Consider the following 20,699-nt stretch of genomic DNA (forward strand, 5'->3'; position numbering starts at 1 on the left):
GCTAGGGGTCGAGTCGGAGCTGTAGCCGCTGGCCTACACCAGAGCCACAGCATCTTGGGATCCGAGCCGCATCTGCAACCTACACTGCGGCTCACAGCAACACCGGATCCTTAACCCACTGAGCGAGGCCAGGGATTGAACCCACAACCTCATGGTTCCTAGTCGGATTCTTTAACCACTGAGCCATGACAGGAACTCCCTATACCCATTCTCTTTTAGATTCTTTTCCCACATAGGCCACCACACAGTACGGAGTAGTTTTCCTGTGCTGTACAGGAGGTCCTTTTTACTTATTGATTTTATATATGGTAGTGTGTATATGATAATCCCAACCTCCTAATTTATCCCTCTCCCACCATTGTTTCCCCTTTGGTAATCCTAAATTTGACTTCAAATCTGTGAGTCTGTTTCTGTTTTGTGGATAGTTCTTTTGTATCATTTTTATTAGACTTCACATATTAGTGATCTCATATGGTATTTGTCTTTGTCTTATTTACTTCACTTAATATGGTAATCCCTAGGTCCCTCCCTGTTGTTTTAAATGGCATTATTTCATTCTTTTAATGGCTGAGTGGTATTCCTTTGTATATATGTACCACATCTTCTTTATCCATTCCTCTGTTGATGGACATCTAGGTTGCTTCCATGTCTTGGCTCTTGTAAGTAGTTCTGCAATGAATATTGGAGTGCATTTATCTTTTTGAATTATAGTTTTCTCCAGAAAATGCCCAGGAGTGGGATTACTGGGTCATATGGGAGTTCTATTTTTTGTTTTTTAAGGAACCTCTATACTGTCCTCCATAGTGGTTGCACCAATTTACATTCCTACCAACAGTTCCATTTTCTCCACACTCTCTCCAGCATTTATGATTTATAGACTTTTTGATGATAGTTGTTCTGACCAGTGTGAGGTGATACCTCATTATAGTTTTGACTTGCATTTCTCTAATAATTAGCGATGTTGAATATATTTTTATATGTTTTGGGGCCATCTGTATGCCGTCTTTGGTGAAATGTCTGACCATTTTTTGATTTTTTTTTTATATTCACCAGCATGAAATGTGTATATTTTGGAGATTAATCCTGTATTGGTTGCTTCATTTGCAGATATTTTCTCACATTCTGTGGGTTGTCTTTTCATTTTGTTAATTGTTTCCTTTGCTGTGCAAAAGGTTTAAAGTTCAGTTAGGTCCCATTTGTTCATTTTTGTTTTTATTTTCATTACTCTAGGAGGTGGATCAAAAAAGATACTACTGCAATTTATGTCAGAGTTCTGCATATGTTTTCGTCTAGGAGTTTTATAGTGTATCTGCTCTCAAGATTAGGTCTTAATCCATTTTATTTCTTTTTCTTTTTATGGCCACACCTGAGGCATATGGATGTTCCTGAGCTAGGGGCTGAATGGAACCTGTAGCTGCAGACCTACACCACAGCCATAGCAACACTACGGATCTGAGCTGCATCTGTCGCCTACCCCTCAGCTTGTGGCAACACTGGATCCTTAACCCACTAAGTGAGGCCATGGATCAAACCTGCATTCTCATGGATACTAGTCAGGTTCTTAACCCACTGAGCCGCAATGGGAATTTCCCTCTTTAATCTATTTTGAGTTTTTTTTTTTTTTTTGTATACAGTGGAAGAGAATGTTCTAATTTCATTTCTTTACATGTAGCTGTCCAGTTTTCGCAGCACCACTTATTGAAGAGACTGTCTTTTAGAGAAATACCCTTTGAGGGCTTTTTTTTTTTTTCTTTTTCTTTTTTTTTTTTTTCTATTCCATGTAGTGACTCTTATTTTTGTGTTTGTTTATTTGCTTTTCCTCTCTTTTTCCTTTTCCATCTTGGTATTTTTTTTTTGTGTGTGTCTTTTGTCTTTTTAGGGCCATGCCCGCGGCATATGGAGGTTCCCAGGCTAGGGGTCCAATCGGAGCTGTAGCCACTGGCCTACACCACAGCCACAGCATTGCAGGATCCAAGACACATTTGCAACCTACACCACAGCTCATGGCAACACCAAATCCTTAACCCACTGAGCAAGGCCAGGGATTGAACCTAAAACCTCGTGGTTCCTAGTCAGAGTCGTTTCCGCTGCACCACGACAGGAACTCCCATTTTTGTATTTTGGATAAAATAGTATAAACACAACAGTAACTACCGACTATCAAAGTCACAAATAACTGATAGGAAAAATGTCAATTTATGATCTGCTCTATTCAAGACATTGGATTCAGCTAATGGAGTTATAAAGATGATAACATAAGATTCTGGATCATATTATATATATGTTGATATATAAAAGCAACTGAAGCCATTCTTTATAATAAACTACTGGACAAAAAAAAAAATTAGAGAGATAGGAGACCCAAACCCACCTATTTCCTAATTCTGTGTCCCTTGTTCAGGATGCACCCCTTGTAATTACCTTGCACCTTGCCCTTGGCATGTGTGCCCTAGACAACCAAGAGTGGTTGTAAAATTTTATATTCTTCTTATGAAAATCAATTGTAACATAGGTTAGAGGTTTTACCCATGTTTTGATGGTTCAAAAGCCTCTTTTCACAAGGGGAACTTTCCTAAGTAAAGTAATCAAAGCACATGATTTGATAATTGATGCACAGGGAAGTGCTTTAATGAATTATTGAAGCACTTGGCTCAGGTGTGCATCTCCCAGGGACAGAATACAGCATGACTGCTTAGCAATTAGACCGTCAACGTTCCTTACCCAGTTGACCAGAATTAAAATAATTTTATTCTTGGTTTGATATTGGGAATTGAAACTCACACCTCAGTTACTGGGTAAAAGGTTTTCAAGGCTAATGGCATGAGACATGAGGGTTTTCAAACGGCAGCCTGCGTTCTTCCTCTGAATACAGAGTGCCTCAATTATTCATGTCTGATTAATGTTGTGTTTGACTAATTGATAATGACTTTTCAATTAGGGAAAGGCATATTTTATTTATTTATTTATTTATTTGTTTTTTCTTTTTTTAATTACTCAATGAATTTATTACGTTAATAGTTGTACAATGATCATCACAATCCAATTTTATAGGATTTCCAACCCACAACCCCAGTGCATCCCCCCACCTCCCAAACTGTCTCCTTTGGAGACCATAAGTTTTTCAAAATCTGTGAGTCAGTATCTGTTCTGCAAGGAAGTTCATTGTGTCCTTTTTTCAGATTCCACATGTCAGTGATAGCATTTGATATTGGTGTCTCATTGTCTGACTGACTTCACTTAGCATGATAATTTCTAGGTCCATCCATGTTACTAAGAATGGCTGTATTTTGTTCCTTTTAATGGCTGAGTAATATTCCATTGTGTATATTTACCACATCCTCTTGATCCACTCCTCTGTTGATGGACAAGGCATATTTTATTTAGAAGTGATATTTATTTACATTGATTTCTCTCCTCTTCAGGAGGCCAATGTCTAGGCTTCTGGATCCAATCTGCTCTAACGGCTGCAGCTCAGAGGAAGCTTTTGCAAAGGTAACTGACACGATCGGACTTTGGAGAAAGGCCTGGATAGAGTCACAGTGTTTTTTTTTCAAGAGTCCCGAGGAAGCTCCCCTCATTCTCCTAAGGAGATGAGGAGACACGTACCTGGGTGTGTGCAGGGATGGAAGCTTCGGTCAGTTGCTGAGAACACTCTCTTTTCCATTTGTGTTGTCATGAGAATTTCCTTAGGTGAGGGCAATGCATCACAAGTGACATTCTTTTTGACTCATCTGTCCCTCATTGCAGAAGTACTGATGGGCTGGAATGGACTCCTCCTGACCGTCCACGTGGCAGTGGTGACCAGAGATGCTGGGAGGGAGGAAGCTGTGCTCTCCCTCCGGCCTGAACAGGTGGCCCATCCCCGGGGACAGTGGTTTCTCCTGGACATGGGGGTTCTCTGGTGTCCACAGACAGCAGTAGCAGTCTCTCCAGAATGATGAATGGTTATAATTTCCCCCTTAAATTATAGTTTTCCTACAAACTGTCAACCTGAGGCTTCCAGAGTATTGAGAAAAGAAAATATTGGGCACTTTAATGAGAAAATTTGACCAACGGACAAATTTGTGTAAGCTGGATATTATATATGAGATCAACTTGTAGTCTGCTTTTGTGCCAGGTAAACAGACTCTTCTTGTCAGCCCCGAAGAGCACCCTGACCTGGTGGCTAATGCCCCTACACACCCACACCCACACCCACACACACACCACACCCCTCCTGCCAGATATATATACACACATACACCACACATACATATCCCCAGACACACACACACATATACACCAGATACACACACACAACACACACACATACACACCAGAGACACACTGCTCCCACACCAGATACATACACACACCCCACATACATACACACCACACACACATATACACCAGACACGCACCACACCACACCACACACTACACACACACACACATACACACACAGGCCATGTGTTCACGGGGCTGCTCTCCACCTGGCAGTGGTGACAGGGGCCCGAATGGCTGTGAGCCAGGCTTGGATGCATCACTTGAGGCCTTGCCTATCTCAGCTGCCTTGTGTGAGAAACCACAGGAGATGTCTTTCTTGGTCACACAGACTGTTCTAGATGGATGGGCTCAGGAAACCAGAGGAGATGAGACCTGATGGGGACCCAGAGTCACGGCAGCCCCCCTGCTCTCCCGCTGGCTCTGCTCTGGCCTCTCCTCTGCCTGCACACCTGGGAACCTTCTCAGGGGGACATGGCTGGGCCTGGCCACTTGAAGCGGAAGGTCCTGAACTGAGCACCCAGGGCCCTGAGTCCGTTGGAAGCACCTTTGCTGCAGCCCATTTCCCTGGTTTCCTGGTTTTGAGCAACTGTCCTCACCATCTACTCCTGGTTCCTTTGAGAACATTCACCGAGGAGACCCCCTCATGAGCAATACCTTAGAATTCCTGGGTGTAGCTTCTGCCCCTTACCTTGACCTGTGGCTTCATTAAAGAAACTTGTTAGCATTTCCTCAGAGGTAAAGTGGATGTGAGAATACGCATGCAGCGGCTCACACAAGGGTCAGGAAGACCAAAAAGAAAGCACACACAAAATGACTTTGTAAAGGGCACATTGGCAAACCAGTGTCAGGCATCACTATTTTTTTGTTTTTGTTTTTGTTTTTTGGCTTTTTGACTTTTCTAGGGCTGCTCCCATGGCATATGGAAATTCCAAGGCTAGGGTTCGAATCAGATGCCAGAGCCATCAGCAATGTGGGATCTGAGCCGCGTCTGCAACCTACACCACAGCTCACGGCAATGGCGGATCGTTAACCCACTAAGCAAGGCCAGGGATCGAACCTGCAACCTCATGGTTCCTAGTCAGATTCGTTAATCACTGCGCCACAATGGAAACTCTGGGCATCACTATTAATAACAGCAACAGTGTTCCGAATACTCCTTTGGAGCAATAGCATGGCTTTTCACCTGGCAGTACCTGAAAAAAAATCTTCTGTCATCTTGGAGAAAGTACTGGTGGAAACGCCCAGGCCTCCTCTTACTTCCTGATGCTAAGGGGGATTTGCTTGGGGAACTCTGAGTCTGGAGGGTCAAGGGCCCCTTTAGAGGTGCATTTGTGTGTGCACATTTTAGTGTGAATTGGTTTAATACTTTTTTCAACATCAAACATCTAGTTTAGCATTATCACGTTAAAGGAACAGGAGTTTTCACAGAGGAGAAATGGGGAACCCACACTGAAAGGACATTGAGCAGGTGTTCAGGCCTCAGGGAGCAGGCACTGGGTGGGGGGGTCCTCAGGTACTTGGTAGGGTGGAGAGGGGGTGGGGGCAACAGGAAGGAAGAGAAGGAAATGCCTACTCCACATTCACGTCTCCATGAAGGGCTGTTCTTTCCTCTCTGCTTGAAGAGACACGCTAAGAGATAGTTTCTATGGAGACAAGGCCCCAGAGAAAGTCCCACTCTGCCCCATCTCCACCGTCCCCCAGCTTGGGAAGCACAGCTGCAGGATGGGGCACATTGACCTCTGGTGAGGCACCTGACCTGTCCTGGGCCTGTTTTGCATCCTCGGAGGAGGCAGCCTCTGGGGACTGGTCCCAAGGTCAGCTGTGCTCCGTGAGGGTCAAGTCTTTGTAGAACCGTTTTTGAATCTGGAGTCACACTCCTTTGCAATTAGAGAGAATGGTGCTCATTTCAGCTTTGTCACTGCCCCAGGTGATTGAATCAGGGCTTGTTTCTGGTAGAGAAAATAAAAAAGTGTTAAACCAGAAAGCCCTGTAGAGTCTCTAAAAGCTTTAGGATGGATATTACTAGATGCCAGTTGAGAATATTTTGGCATCCAGCAATACGGTGGATGGAGGTTGGTTGGTGGAACTACTTTCAACCAGTACTTAAAAGCCCAGCTCAGCTCTGTGGAGACCTGGGAGTAAGTAGCTAACATTCTACAATTCCAGCATAATGTTCTCTCAAACAGGCAGATATTAGCCTTCTCAATTTTCTTAGAGATAAACAACTGTGTGTCTGAGGGCTGCCCTACTGTGGTGGAAGCTGGGGTCAGGCAGACCTCGGTGTGGAGGGCTGTCAGCTTTGCCGCTGCCTGTGTGACTCTGAGCAGTCACTTTGCTTCCCTGAGTCTCGGTTTTCTCACCCCTTCGATGAAATGATACTAATGATCAGCTCAAGGACTGGGGTGAGGGTTAAAGTCAGTGAACATAAGAAACATCTCCAGGGCTGCAACTGACCGTTGGTGGAGGCTCAGCCAATGACAGAAGCCATGGTTGTAATTATGAGTAGTAACACTATCTTTTCTGGGTTATTCTTGTGGGTCCTTAGGTGTGGGAGGTGGGACACACTGGCCTTGCCTCTGATGTGCACGTCCTCCCTCAGAAGCCAGCAGTTAGGAAAGACAACCTCCCAGCTCACCATGGAAGTGTGTGTGCTCAGAACCGCACCTGTATGCACTGGCCTTAGGACCTCTGCAATCATCAGGGTCCAGGGGAACACTCTTGTGTTTCATGAAGGAGCCTGAGAACTAAGTGATCTTCCAAGATGACTAATCAAGCGAGTGGCCAACCTGGGCTCTGGCCGTGCTTACAGCCAGTGACGGCTCCCTGCCTTTCTGCAGCATGGCCAGAGTCTGCGGCTCCGCTCCTGTGTCCCATCCCTTGCCCATCAAGGCTTTTACACGCAGTTTCCTTTCGCTGGAAGTCACTGGTTCTCCCTTTCCCTTAACTCCCTCCACCACCTTTCTCTTTGGGGGCTGATCTTTCAAGCCCAAGATCTCACCCCCTCCAGCGTTCTCTGCCCCGTCCCTTTGGCAGATTTAGTCAGAGCGGTTTGTACGAGCATCCGCCTGAGGAAGGACCACCGAGCACATGGGTATTTGCTCGCGCCTCTGTCTTCAGCAGCAGACAGACAGGGAAGGCAGAGGCGAGGCTTCACTCAGCTGCCACCGCGCTGGTTCTAGACCCGAATGCGGTGACCGCAGCCTCCCTTGCCCATCCTGCTGCAGGGGCGCAATTCGTACTGCAGATCAGTTTTGTCTTCTCCCTCCAGTGCCAGCCGTTTATCTCCACGAACCTCCTAAACTATCCTAAAGAATCGCTGGGGTCTATCTTTTTTCTATCCCCATGTCCTTTCAGAAGAGCTCTGCTGGAAGAGAGACCAGGAAAGTCACTACATCAGCTCACCTGTAAATAATGCCACGGTGTGGCGGCTTCATAACTTTACGATAAGGGTTTAATTTGACCTTCAACTTGGCATATCTTGGACATTCAGCCTGGACATTATTTATCTTGATTTGTAGGGTGCATTACCATTAATATAAGGGTCAAACCCTCTTTTTTAGACGCAAGGATTTTGACTTTTTGTCAATGCTTTCTTTGAAAATAATTTACCTTCCCTTCCAGCAGGTGGCAGTATAACACAACAGTAACCTGAGCAAACAGGTTTGACTCAGGCTCATTTTCACATTATCAACAGGAGTTTCATCCTGGGTTAGATTTTTACAGTAATTCTAAATTGAGCAGATAGGGTCTTTGTAACGATTTGATCTATTAACCATCTTTTCTCCAATAATTCTCATATGTTTCCTCAGGTAGTAAAATTTAATCCTGGTTATGTAAGAATTCCTTTATAGCTGGCTCTTGAAAATACGAAACAAAAGAGGATATCTAGGAAAAATTCTTAACTATTTTAGTATATGCCTTAGTCTCAATGAAATTTTAATTGTTATATTTAATTCTCTATATTATGTTAGTTGAGGTAAAATTGTTTGGTCTATTGGTATGACTTCAGGTGAGAAAACAGTCTTGCTATGGAATTTACTTGAATGTGTGTAAATTCCATATATGTGCATATTCATTGGTGCATGCATCTTTCAAGAAGTTATTTCAGCCTCCTAGAATTACTGTTTATTTTTTTTTATTTTGACTCAGCACAGCTTACAGAATTAGATTTCTTTAGTTTCTCAGATTTTGTTTAGGTTTCCATAACTTCTAGGAGTTCTTTAATAACATTGGAAAAATTTTCATCAGACTAAGATAAATTATATGTCAGAGGAGCCAAGAAATAGTTTTCAGGTTGCCTAGTAAAAATTTTGGATACCAAGAAGCAGAGATTAGAAGTCAGAAATTTATTACTTAAAGGGTCTATTACTATTAGCCTCAAATTCTATCTGTTACTATTATTCTCCACTATAAAGAGTAGCAAATTGCTCAGTTATGATTAATAAATAGTCCTTATTTATAGTATCTGAATTCACTTGTAAATATGCATTTAGTTATTGCTAGTGCATTTTCTCATTCTAGAGGCCAGAAAAGTCTTCCTACTGTGGGTCCCAGCCCCTGTGCACCCGTTCACTGTTTTAAAAAATATTTTGACTTCATTTCTCATGGTGCTGATGGGAAAGTAGGGCAGAGTTACCAGAGCCTCAGGAGTGATGTGGTCCCAAGGGTTGGGTGCAAGGAAAGGCTGTCCCTGCAAATATCGACTCTTCTCTCCTTTCTTCACCCAACAAATGGTCATCTAGCGCCTCCTGTCAGCAGTCACCATGAGAAGCTGAAAGGCTGCCTGCCTACTGTCCTTGAGGATGAAACCTGTCTCTCTCCCGTCGCTTTTCTCTGCACCTAAGGCTGAATTGAGATGGGTGTGCAGGTCTTGCCTTCATCTCTCTCACTTTGTGCCTTTTTTCTCCTAGGTCCCATGTCACGCACGTGTAGAGGGATGGCCACAGGAAGACTTGTAGGGGGCCCGTGTGCAGACGGAGGGCTGGGATAAGGCGTCTCCAAGCCAAGAAGGTAGTGGGAAGCTTGGCCCGATGTGGGGCAGCCTGGGAGAGTGGCTGGGTGGGGTGCAGTGATTGGCTGGACCTAGGGCCTGAGTGTGGCCCCCAGGTCCCTGTAGCCTATCAGGGGAGCGGAATATACCACTTTGCCACTTTCTTTTTTTCATTACTCAATGAATTTATTACATTTATAGTTGTACAATGATCATCATGATCCAGTTTTATAGGATTTCCATCCCATACGCCCAACGCATCCCCCACCCCTGCAACTGTCTCCTTTGGAAACCATAAGTTTTTCAAAGTCTGTGAGTCAGTATCTGTTCTGCAAAGAAGTTCAGTCTGTCCTTTTTTCAGATTCCACATGTCAGTGGTAAGCATTTGATGTTGGTGTCTCATTGTCTGACTGACTTCGCTTAGCATGATAATTTCTAGGTCCATCCATGTTGCTAAAAATGCCAGTATTTCATTCCTTTTAATGGCTGAGTAACATTCCATTGTGTATATGTACAACATCTTCTGGATCCACTCCTCTGTCAATGGACATTTAGGTTGTTTCTATGTTTTGGCTGTTGAAAAGAGTGCTGCAATGAACATTGGAGTACATGTGTCTTTGCGAGTCGTGGTTTTCTCTGGGTAGATGCCCGGGAGTGGGATTCCTAGATCTAATGGTAGTTCTATTTTTTGTTTTCTGAGGAATCTCCATACTGTTTGCCACAGTGGTTGCACCAACTTACATTCCCACCAACAGTGTACTAGGGTTCCCTTTTCTCCACACCCTCTCCAGCACTTATTGTTTGTAGACTTTTTGATGATGGTCGTTCTGGCTGGTGTAAGGTGATACCTCATAGTGGTTTTGATTTGCATCTCTCTAATACTGAGTGATGTTGGACATCTTTTCATGTGTTTTTTGGCCATCTGTATGTCTTCTTTGGAGAATTGTCTGTTTAAATCTTCTGCCCATTTTTTGATGGGATTGTTTGTTTTTTTGGTATGGAGCTGTCAAAGGTGTTTATAAATTTTGGAGATTAATCCCTTGTCAGTGGATTCATTGCAAAAATTTTCTCCCATTCTGTGGGCTGTCTTTTCGTTTTGATTAGGGTTTCCTTTGCTGTGATGAAACTTTTAAGTTTGATTAGGGCCCATTTGTTTATTTTTGTTTTTATTGTCATTAGTCTAAGAGGTGGATCTGAGAAGATGTTGCTGTCATTTATGTCAGAGGGTGTTTGGCCTATGTTTCCCTCTAAGAGTTTTATAGTATCTGGTCTTATATCTAGGTCTTTAATCCATTTTGAGTTTATTTTTGTGTATGGTGTTAGGAAATGTTCTAATTTCATTCTTTTCCATGTGGCTGTCCAGTTTTCCCAGCACCACTTATTGAACAGGCTGTCTTTTTTCCATTGTATATTCTTGCCTCCTTTGTCATAGATTAGTCGGCTGTAGTTGCATGGGTTTAATTCCAGGCTTTCTATCCTGTCCCACTGATCTTTGTGCCACACGGTTTTGATGACTGTTGCTTTGTAGTATAGTCTTAAGTCCGGGAGCCTGATTCCTCCAGCTCCATTTTTCTTTTTCAGGATGTCTTTGGCTATTCTGGGTCTTTTGTGCTTCCAAACAAACTTTAAAATATTTTGTTCAAGTTCTGTGAAGAATGTCCTTGGTAATTTGATAGGGATTGCATTGAATCTGTAGATTGCCTTGGGTAGTATAGTCATTTTGATAATATTAACTCTTCCAATCCAAGAGCATGGTATGTCTTTCCATCTATTTGTGTCATCTTTGATTTCTTTCATCAGTGTTTTACAGTTTTCAGAGTACAGGTCTTTTGTGTATTTGTGTCAACTTTGATTTCTTTCATCAGTGTCTTATAGTTTTCAGAGTATAGGTCTTTTGTCTCTTTTGGTAGGTTTACTCCTAGGTATTTTATTTTTTTGGATACAATGGCAAATGGGATTGCTTCCCTAATTTCTCTTTCTGATCTTTCATTGTTAGTATATAGAAATGCAGTCTATTTCTGTGTATTAACCTTGTATCCTGCGACTTTGCCAAATTCATGGATGAACTCTAACAGTTTTCTGGTAGAGTCTTTAGGAATCTCTAGGTACAGTATCATGTCATCTGCAAATAGTGATAGTTTTACTTCTTCCTTTCCTTTTATTTCTTTTACTTCTCTGATTGCTGTGGCTAGGACTTCCAAAACGATGTTGAATAGTAGTGGCACCACCTTAATTCTTTTGAACTATGGTTACTTAAGAAATGACCCATGCAAAACAGATAATCTGATTTTCCTCTTTCCCCTTGAAAGTACGAGGTGACTCTCCAGCATGGAAGGTGCCCTCCTTGCACCTGGAGGGGAGGAGGCAGTGGTATCACCAGACAGAGGAAACTCAGGGCCTAGGGGCTGTCTACACAAGGCTCATTGCTTGTCACTAACTTGCTCCCCAAGCCCCAATCCTTCATCTTGTCAATTTGTCGCAAATGCACTGCTTCTTTGTTTAAAATGTATCAGAGCTGGCTGATTTGGTCACTTTGAGTTTCGTATTTTATGAGCTCCCCTTCTCATGAAATTATGCTCATTTTTTCTCCTGCTTATCTGTCTTCTATCACTTTTAATTGTTAGACTAGCTGGAGAACAAAGAAAGAGAGAAGGGAAAGGGAAAAGACTTCCTCCCCTACCATGCCTGGGGGAGGGGACAAATGGGCAGATGAGAGCTGAAATCTAGAGGGCCAGTCAGGGATGGCCTGAGGCAGGAACCCAGTTCTGAGGTCTGGGGCTGGACGGAGGGATCCATCAGAGCCGGAAATGGATCTCTGGGATGAGTAATGAGCCAGAACTTTGACCCTCTGAGACAGGGCCAAGTCCAGGGAGGGTGGCCATGCCATGCTAAGAGACCAGCTGTGGGCACCAGCAAAGGGCCAGTGAGGACAAAATCCTCTTTTTAAAGACCGATGGCATCCAGTCTGAATCCAGCAGAAGCTGGTGAGAAGAACTGAACGCCAGATGACCCCTCTGCCCCCTCACAACTCTTCCTTGGGTCCAGATGTCATGGATGGACCGAGTTTGCACTGAGAATGACTGAGATTGTACTTGTAAGGGGCCTGTTCTGGATCAGAGGGAATCTGCTCCCAGAGATCCGGGCTCACTGCGTGATCTGTGTCATGCTCCACACGTGGTCTGTGTTATGGCTATACTCAGTCTGTGTCCCGCTCTCACGTGGTCTGTGTCATCCTCAGCCTGTGGTCTGGTTATATTCTATTTTTTTTTTTCTTTTCAAGGCCACACCCTTGGCATATGGAAGTTCCCAAGCTAGGAGTCAAATCAGAGCTGCAGCTGCCTGCCTACGCCACAGCTACAGCAATGCCAGATCCCAGCCATGTGTGCAACATACACCACAGCTCACTGGCAATGCAGGATCCTTTAATCCACTGAGTGAGGCCAGGGGACGAATCTGCAATCCTCATGGATGCCAGTCAGGTTTGTTACCGCTGAACCGAGAGGGGAAGTCCCTGCGTTGTCCTCTATACGTGGCCTGCCTGCCGTCATCCTCTGTGCATATGGTCTTTGTCATCCTCTACATGGTGGGGGTTTGTGGCTCTGAGCCCAGACCTTTTCTTTGACCATCCTCTTTCCTAGGGCTGCAGGCTGGTGGCTGGGAGCGTGGGCCTGGCAGGTGGCCAGAGGACGGCTATTTTTGTGGATGGACTAGGACGGGACATTGGCCTGTGGGGGCCATGACTGCAGAGCTTTCAGGAGGAATTCTAGAGGCAGACCTGGGCTCCCTGGTGATGTGAAGGTATATTGACAAAGGTGGGAGGGTAGAAGAGAACTGGATAGTTGCTCATTTGATTTGTAATGTCTACGTGTTTGATCACAACCCACCAGGCCTTCATCTACCCCACTGGCCTGGGGCCCTGCATGGGTTGGAAGCAGGCTGGCTGCTTTCCCTGGAAACAGTGTGGTCTGGGGCTCCCCTGAGTTCAGTTACAGATGGAGGAGGTGGCATTTGTGTGCAGACTGTGTGTTTGAAACCTGTTCTGTATGCACAAATTAGTGTTCATGAGGTGACTGCTATTACCATGAAAAGTTAACATTTAATTCTTGGATCACATTCAGCAAAGGGAAAATGCTAGGCTGGTGTATAGTCTCCTGGAGCTTTTTACCTTTGTAGGGCTGGGGAGGGTCAGGGGTGGGCATTTCTGACTGATTCATTTACTTATGCCGAATTCTCTTTTCACTCATATATATGACTGCTTTCTAAGCATACGTTTATTGCTATGGATTGAAAGTTTGCAGTCTCCAAAATTCATATATGGAAACCTAACCCTCAATGGGATGGTGCTTGGAGGTGAGGGCTTTGGAGGTGATGAGGTCACAAGAGAGGAGCCCGTATGGAAAGGGTGAGTGCCCTTATGAAAAAGGAGCAGAGAGTTCCCTCACTCCAGAGAGCACACAGCAAGAAGATGCTGTCTGTCAGCCAGGAAGTGGGTCCTCAGCAGATACCAGATCTGACTTCCTAGCCTCCAGAACTATGGGGAACACATTTCTACTGTGTATAAGCCACCTCATCTATGGTATTTTCTTATAGCAGCCAAATGGAAGCCCACATTGGAAACCCTCAGCATAGAGTCCAAGACAGGCTTTCTCTCTTTCATGCTCTTATTATCCATAGTTGCCTCCTTTCATTATAATTATAACAACATAAAATGACAATAGTAGGATAATATGAGTGTGTATATGTGTGTGTGTGTGTGTGTATATATATATATATATATATATGTATGTGTGTGTGTATATATATATATATATATATGTATGTATATATATATATATATATATATATATATGTATGTATGTCATGGACTTGGGTCCATGGCAGCCAATGTGCTCCATCTCTGCAGTACAGAAAGGATGAGAAACTTTCAGTGCCTCTCTGTCCAGCTCTTTGGCCAAGTTACAGACCCACCCTCTGATCTTTGCTCAGGTCCAGCATCATCATGGGACCATCAGACCCACCAAGTTCCCCATGCAGTCTCCACCACAAACACTCAAGGCCTTGTATGAACAGCACATGTAGGATTTGGTCTTCTTAACGGGACTTCATATCTGTGTGTGTTCCCCAAGTGTGTGACACGGCCCACCCTCCAGTTCTGAGATCATGATCCCTGTCGAGTCCACTGGCTCCCTGTCCTTCCCTCCACTGGCCATTGGGTGGCTCCCTCACTAACACTGCTCCTGTCGGGTTCGAGCGGGCATCTGGAACCTGGACAGCCCTAGACTCACAGCATCTCAGTGCTTGTTAGAAATGGACAGAACATGAACATCGTCACCTTATTAAGAACCAGCCTCTGTGAAAGATGTTCCCTCCTGGATTGCGGCTTTCCAAATGACTTTAATTATCATTCATAATGTAAGGGATTCCAGGAAGGCCGTCTGCTACCAGATGGATTTTCCTAGAACATGCTTTTATTAGCTCTCCTCCATCTACGTGGGGAATAAAGGCCTTCTGAAGTCTGGTCTTGACCACAATTTATTTTTCTTTATTTTCTCTTACTCCCTGAAGAATTGCCACTCTGTTCAGACTAGTCTGTGGGTGATGCCCTACACATACTACAATGCAACATTTTCCTCAGCTGTTATCCTTTCTGCAAAACTGTCACCTCTCCATCAAGTATTCACAGCCTTGTTGTACCATATGCTCTCCTGAACTTAATACTTATTGCATCCATTTAATAAATACAGGTTGGGTGCCTATTATGGGAAGGTACCAGGCATTAGAGATGCAGCGCTGAACAAATGGAATAAAACATCCCTCCCTGCCCCCATCCTAGTATCAATCTTAGAAATGATTAGAAGGGGACAGAAAAGGAGCTGCTGATTTGAGAAGGGCAGGAAAGAGGACAGCAGAGAGGGAGCTTCTGGGGAGAAAATCAGGCTGAATGCATCCAGGCTGTGGGTCCGTATTCCTGCTCACTGGGAGGGAAAAGGGAAGTTGGACAAGTGGCAGAGGGTTCTGTTCAATTCTTCTCTGCTCTGGGGTGACATCCTCACTGGTAAATGCTGTTGAACCGTGGGGTCTCAGAGGGGGACTGAGTTGGGGCAGTTTCTCCTTGGCTAGGTGCTAGCAGAACCTTAATCAAAGAGGACTGGGGAGTCAGAAACAGGCGGTCTGGACTCAGTGGGATTATATCATAGAGCATGGAGTCCAAAGAAGAGTCCAGATAAGGTGTGAATGGATGTAGAAGCAAGTCACATCTTGGTGTGGGGGGAGAAGGACACAGAAAACAGTCATCACATGTGAGACAGAAAGACAGATGGATTAAGGACAGTGGTTTGAGAAGCCGAACAAAGTGGTTCATGGTTGAAAGACAACCAAAGTTATTAGCCCAAGTGTGTGGACTCCATGGTTCTTCAACACATCACACGTCATCACTAAGTCTTAGGAGGAGCAGGTTTATCTAGTAATACTACTGGATGGTGCTTCAGGTCTAGGGGTGATTAATTCATTTTGCTCAGAGGCATCTGATGTGAAGAATTCAGTTTTCCAGCCCAGCTATGGAGAAGCTAACTGACCCACAAGACCATGGATGAGAGTCAGAGTTCAAAGTTCAAGAGGAGATAATACCAAAGAAACAAGGGTAGGAGCTCTTTAGGACAAAGTCATGGTGAGAGGGGCCCTGGGTTCCACCAGGACCATGGTCCTGAGTGGCTGATGAGTAGGGACAAACTCTCTCTCAGGATGGAGGAATAGGTCTCATCTTTCACAATAGCAGAGTCTATTAGGTTCTCTGTGACTGAGTGACTCTGAAAGGGGGCAGTGGCATAAAAGGTTTAAACATACAGCTCATGGTCAAAAACCAGAAATAGGGCATCAGAAAGCCAGAGCCACTTCAGGAACACAGAGATCTCCAGAGGGCAGGATGGAGGAAGGACCGGTAGGGCAGTGGAATAGTGGAAGTGATTGCAAATTTGGGAATAAATTTTGTTCATGTTATTCTGGATGGTGGAAAAAGGAGAAAAAATCAGAGGGGGCATCTTGCTGAGGTCAAGATCAACCCATTGGAGAGGGAGGGAAAAAGTTCACTCTGGTGAGCAGGTCCTAACCTAGGAAAGAGTTCTCACAAACTGGGTGTGAACTCTTTATTGGATGGAGATTCTCCCTAAGACCCAGGACCAGCGCTGTCAGTGTGTGTGGGGGGAGGGGGAGCCCTGAGAGGGGGCAGGGAGGGGTCTCCATGGTGGGTGTGGGGGTAGGGGTGGGGGGGTAATGGGTCATTAATAAGCTTGCTTCAGAGCAAAAGCAAACTTGCTTCTCTGTCCATGCTAGCACCCCTTGCTTTAACCTTAACAAACTTCAGTGGAGGTTCATTCTGGACTTTTGAGGGAGATTGATTTTATGCAACGTTGTGATTTATTTTCAAGCCCCTGAGCCATTTCTGTTCCTTGAGTCACACACCCTGTAGGGGAGGACCCCATTTAGAGATTTGATGGTATTTTTCCTTAAACGTTTTGTCCTTTTGCAGTTGTCAGATATTGAATTAGGTCTTGTTATAAACAGACCAGAAGCTGTCATTGTTGACATTTCCCTTCATTAGGAAGAAACTGGAAGCTGACATTTTCCACCTATCAGCTCTAGTCGGGGCTGCAGATAAGCACAGTGTGGGGAAGGAGGCAAATCTGCTTCCTTTCCTCCTCTCATTACGGACTCACCCTGAAACATTAATTGATAAAACTGCTTTGCTTAATGGGTGCCCAAGTGTCTCTTCAAGGGACAGGAAAAGAGAAGTATTGATTAGCTCTGGGATTTATGGCCTGAATGAATGAAAGAAGGCATTGATTTGACTCCTATGAGATTATTGATTAACTCTGAATTTTGAAATCTGAATGAAGAGAAGACATTGATTTGAGTCTTGGTTTTGCCTCTTACTAGCTAATTTCTTTGGGTCCCACTAGATTTCCAAAATTGGGAAAACAGCAGTAGCTCCTTTACCTTCACCAAAGGACTATGACAAGGAGTCAGCTGGATAACACGGTGGAGTGCTTTACATACTGTGACAGGCTAGGCAAATGGTAGGTTTTATGTTACATACTACATAGGCTTAGTGAAAGAGGTTATTTGGTTAGATTAACTGAAGGATTTCTGGAATAATTCGAAGGTCAGGCAAAAACGGTGGGTGAGGCGTTGGAGGGCTGGAGTCCTGTTTCACTCCCCTGGAACTCATCACTGGATTAAACTGATGAACATCCTTCCTAACCTAATCCCTCCCAAAGTCTGGGGCTACAGTTTCAGTAACAGAGAACCCTGTGTTTGGAAACTGAGGCCACGGCAGCTAATACTATGGTAGTTTGAATGCATCATTTTGATTTTTTGAGGAAAAAGGGGGCAAAGTTTAGAGGCAACTGCTTGAAGGTTACAGTAAAATTCCTGAGATATTTTGACTTAGCTTGAGAAGTAGAATGTGACAAAATTGTCCTATCTACAAATGGACACTCTGGGGTTCATAGGTGACCACCAGGGGCTAATCAAGGGGTGAAAGTGGAGAGACCCCTGAACTTGCCCTTCTAACTTTAGTTCCACATTAAATCCAGTCTCCTTTTCCGTGGGGAACCAATTGCATTCCTTACTCATTTTGATTAAATTCACGATGGCCAATTTTGGGTCAAAACTCAGGGAGAAAGAGTTTTGAGTGAAATTGGTTATCTTTACTTTCAAATTCTGAGTGACCTAAGGTACTGCTCAGTTCCCACTGGAATTTACCCAAGTGGGATGTGAAAATTTTGAATGTCAATGAATGCAATCAATTAGGGGCTGATGAAAGCTGGTTGTTCATTATGGGCATCAAGGAACTGGCTCCTCAGTCTGTTCTTTCTGTCTCTGCAAGAATAAGGTGAAACTTAAGTGCCACCAAGTAGAATGAGTCCTTTTTGCTCCAAGCTACTCAGCCCAAGCCTGATGCTTTCAGCTGCATGGTGGTCATTTACCAGCATGCCTGCTGTTTGAAGATGTTACTGTTTTCTCTGAAGATGTTTTCTTCTATCGATTATTCCTTAAGCACTAGAGGATGTGTCTTCTCTGAGTAGAAAAGGAGTTGGAAATTTCCATGGAATAGGAAATTCATTTCTGTGTTTTATTCCAATTTCTGGTATAAACTTAGGAAAATTACCTCGAGCACAAATTACCTCATTTGTAAAAATTCAGACAGTGTTATTTAATTCATAGGCTTGAGATAAGGATTAAGCGAATTAGCAATATATGTAAATTTCCTCCCCAGCACCAGACACATAGTAATAGGCATTTAACAACCCCATGGTGTGGAAGAAGGAATGCAGCCCAGATTCCAGCAGTAGCTGCTAAATCAATCAATTGTGACACAGGATAAGTCATGGACTCTCTAGACTAGATTTCTTCTATAAAAATAAGAGGTGTTCTTTTTGATGATGGCCATTCTTATAGGCGTGAGGTGATACCTCATTGTGGTTTTAATTTGCATTTTTCTGATGATTAGCAATGTTGGGCATCTTTTTCATGTGCCTGTTTGCCATCTGCATTTCCTTTTTCGAAAAATGTTTGTTCAGTTATTCTGCTCATTTTAAAATTGCATTGTTGTTTTTTGATGTTGAATTGTATGAGCTGTTTGTATATGTTGGATATTAACCCCTTATGGTCATATCATTTTTAAATACTTTCTCCCATTCAGTATGTTGTCTTTTCATTTTGTTGATAGTTTCCTTTTCTGTGCAAAAATTTTTAAGCCTAATTAGGTCCCATTTATTTATTTATTTATTTATTTATTTTTTTTGTCTTTTTGTTGTTGTTGTTGTTGTTGCTATTTCTTGGGCCGCTCCCATGGCATATGGAGATTCCCAGGCTAGGGGTCCAATTGGAGCTGTAGCCACCGGCCTACGCCAGAGCCACAGAAACGCAGGATCCAAGCCGCGTCTGCAACCTACACCACAGCTCACGGCAACGCCGGATCGTTAACCCACTGAGCAAGGGCAGGGACCGAACCGGCAACCTCATGGTTCCTAGTCGGATTCGTTAACTACTGCACCACGACGCGAACTCCCATTTATTTATTTTTGCTTTTATTTCCTTTGCTTTAGGAGACAGATACAAAAAATATTGCTACAATTTATGTCAAAGAGTGTTCTGCCTATGTTTTTCTCTGGGTGTTTTATAGTATCCAGTCTTACATTTAGGTCTTTCATCCATTTGAGTCTACAAGTGTTGGTGACGATGTGGAGAAAAGGGAACCTTTTTCTCACCGTTGATGAGAATGTTAGTTGATGGAGCCACTGAAGAAAACAGTTTGTAGGTTTCTGAAAAACTAAAAATAGAATGACCATATGACCTAGCAATTTCACTCCTGGATATAAATCTGAGAAAACAAAAACACTAATTCAAAAAGACATATGTACCCCAATGTTCATAGCAGCATTGTTTACAACTGCCAAGATGTGGATGCAACCTAAGTATCCACTAACAAATGAATGGATAAAGGAGATACACACACACACACACACACACACACACACACACACACACACACACACAGAATGGAATACTACTCAGCTATAAAAAATGAAAGTTTGCCATTTGTAGCAACATGTGTGAATTTTGCAGGCATTATATTAAGTGAAGTAAATCAGACAGAGAAAGACAAATACTGGATGATATTATTTATATGTGGGATCTAAAAACTACAGCAAACTAGTGAATATAAAAAATGCAGACTGACAGATATAGAAAACAAACTAGTAGTTACTGGTGGCGAGAGGGAAGGAGGACAGAACAATACAGGGGTAGGAGACAAAGAGGTACAAGCTATTAGGTATAAAATAAGCCACAAAGATGTATTGTACAACACAGGGACTCTAGCTAATATTTTATAATAACTATAAGAGGAATCTAAACTTTAACAAATATGAATCACTCTATTATATACCTGCAACTTATATAGTATTGTACAGCAACTATACTTCAAATAAATAAATGAGAGGTGGAATTGTCTCTAAGATTTCTTCTAGCTTGATGAACTTATGATTATTTTCGCTGATTCAATTCTCTTTTTGGTGCAAACGGTTTATCTTGTTTGTTTTTAATTGAAGAAGAGTTGATTTACGATGTTGACTCAATTCAGCTCTAAAATTTAGCACATCATTGTACTCATTACCCAGGAGGTGCTACCTTTCACGTGGGGTTGGCATCAACACTTTATGACACTCCTGTATAGGAAAGGGAGTCAGTGAGTTCCCAAAGGTCTGCACTCTGTCCCTTGGAAGAACAATCTTTAGAAAGCATTCTGCTTTTACATGACAGGGGTACAGCTCTCTATAACAGACAGAAAGAACTTCAGCCCCCTGAACATGGGCTAAGCTTCACATTTCTGGACTGCAGAACTGGCCCAGAAGGATCTACGTTTGTTCCTTGCATCTCAGAG

General features: G+C 43.4%; 1 protein-coding gene and 1 long non-coding RNA gene across 7 annotated transcripts in view; one reads left to right on the forward strand and one right to left on the reverse strand.

The window, feature by feature from the left end:
- GALNTL6 (polypeptide N-acetylgalactosaminyltransferase-like 6) overlaps positions 1 to 20,699 on the reverse strand; it is a 1,214,871-nt gene that overhangs the window by 176,720 nt on the left and 1,017,452 nt on the right. The window lies entirely within an intron of this gene.
- LOC110256614 lies at positions 1,780 to 14,787 on the forward strand. Its single transcript, XR_002338372.1, has 4 exons — positions 1,780 to 3,492; positions 3,748 to 9,276; positions 12,895 to 13,054; positions 14,243 to 14,787. It is a non-coding gene; the product is annotated as an uncharacterized LOC110256614 (long non-coding RNA).

Source organism: Sus scrofa, chromosome 14 (genome assembly GCF_000003025.6).
Source record: "Sus scrofa isolate TJ Tabasco breed Duroc chromosome 14, Sscrofa11.1, whole genome shotgun sequence".
Lineage (NCBI taxonomy): Eukaryota > Metazoa > Chordata > Mammalia > Artiodactyla > Suidae > Sus > Sus scrofa.